Here is a 2,242-nt window from a genome sequence, read left to right as displayed (position 1 = left end):
ACTGAATAGAGACTCAGCCTCAGCTTGTTATCAAAGCAATGCTGGGGCTCCAATAGTAGCTCCAGGCTCCACTTTCCAAATGATGCTTTTCTATCTTACTTATGTGTAAGAGGAATGAATGCACTAAATACACTCCACTAGCTATAACTTGCAGGTACGTCATGCAAACTGACTGATAAAACCCAATATACCTCAACACGGATCTCCTCCACGTACAGAAGCAAGTGGTTTAAATATACCACTATGCTTTGACTCAAACACTGTAAAGAAAAATCTATGACTTCTTATATTTCCTCATTCCCTTCTGGTTTTTTTTTTCCCCCACACACTGTGTCCACAGAAGCAAACTTTTCTCAGATTTTGGCTATTGGTTCTTATTAAACTCATTTCTGCATTCTGTTTATATTTTTCCTGCCCTGGAAGTCACAGAAGTGAATAACCTCTGTTCTTTCCCCTGCTGCAGAGCTGAAATGTGAACAGCGGTATCTGTACACTCCAACCTGCAGTGATTGCACAGTCACACTTTGTACGACAGGAGCACACAGCTCAGTTTTGTTCTTCAGAAGGCAGAGTAGTGGTGACCATGCAGCTGATAGCTGCACGTCTCACTGAAAGATCTTATGATGTGTGCACAGAAACAGCAGATTTTTCTTCTTCCCCAGAGAGCAGTGAGCAGCTTGTTTTAAGGTCAAACAGGACAGAATCCATCTTATTGCACAAGGTTAGTGGGGTGAGGCAGCACTTCCTTGCAGCAGTGTCACACTGCTGCTTATTTGCTTATGTTCTCTTCTATTTAAAGAACTAGGTCTACCTCTCTGTAGCTTAAGGAGCCTGACAAACATCCTATCATCAAATAGAGGGGACCTGTGGGATCCACTGTGCATCCCTTCATCCAGATACTCTGCTGCAAAGCCCTGCAGAGAAGAGAGAAAACTATGAGTTCTCCACAAAGGAAATAGCAACATGCCTGTAAGAATTAATTCACACTATCACAGGTGAAGCTTTTTCAGTGCCAAAGCCTGGCTGAGCCCCAACCCCTCAGTATTAGAAAGACCTCACGAAAAGCAATTAGATCAAAATAGCAGATAAGTTTCACTTCAGCTCCCTCAGAGTTTACAGAGCGAACAAGAAACCCTATCAGCATCTTTACAAGCTTACCTCTTCCAAATGCAGCAACTGAATGCTTTTTTCTTCCTTTTAGCTGTGCATCTGCCTCGTTCAGTGAGAACAAAGGGAAACACAATGCTGCTAGAGTACAAGGTGGAAGGAAAATTCTTCCAGTGTCCTTTTACATACGTGTAGATAAATCACACACACCCCTATGGCCACCTACACCAGCAGTTCACCTGCAACTCTCAACATTAAGTCTGAAAATGCAATTACAGTACTGTCTGGATGTGAATGCAGATCTGCCAGTATTACCCAGAAGGGTTCTGCAATGTAGAAAAACAAATTTGAAAACACACTTCTTCCTTGGCAGTAAAACCAAGATCTGTACGTGTGCCCAAATCTTCCAGCTCATCAGCAGAAAGCAGCTCCCACAGCCCTGGAAAGCTGTTACTCATCTGTTTGTCATACTCAGTCTTTTTTGGTGAAATGAAAACTGAAGTGGTAAATGAAACATTATGTTTTAAGATAACTAAGAACACATTCTCTCGGTTAGCTAGAACATCCCACTTCAACACAAGAAACAGGAGAAACAGAACAGCTACAGTAAATAAAACAGACAGCTCAAATTGCTTGAGTATACATATTTATTTGTAATTTTACAGTGGCTTTAGTACTGTTTTACGGTACAACTTTTGGAGAAAAAAAGCTTCAGAACAAGGCTTTAACTAGCACTTCAGAACTAGTTATTGGCAGCTTTCTTCATGAAATTCTAGTTCCCTTAAAAAAAAAAAATCAATCCAAAAGAAGAAAGAAACAAGGAAGCATGACTGCTGCCCATACAACAAAAATATCTCCCATCATCCTGAACTCAAAGTCCAGCAGACAAAAGTCACTGCATTGAAGGGAACATGTTCCTATTGCACGAGAACGAGACACGACAATCAAAGCCTAATTTCATAGGCAGAAGAGGCCACGTGTTTATGTAATCACACTTCAAAGTACATCTTTCTTCTGCAATAAGATACCGTATCGTAACTAATATTAAGGCCATAAAATCAGAACACTGTGACAAGTGGCAGGGCTTGATGCTACTCCGTGATGTTTGGGAAAGGGGCAGCAAAGATGGCCCAAA

This window comes from Cyrtonyx montezumae, unplaced genomic scaffold (assembly GCF_038088225.1).
Source record: "Cyrtonyx montezumae isolate F1298 unplaced genomic scaffold, pur_monq_1.0 scaffold_18, whole genome shotgun sequence".
Taxonomy (NCBI): domain Eukaryota; kingdom Metazoa; phylum Chordata; class Aves; order Galliformes; family Odontophoridae; genus Cyrtonyx; species Cyrtonyx montezumae.
Note: the sequence above shows the minus strand (reverse complement) of the source record.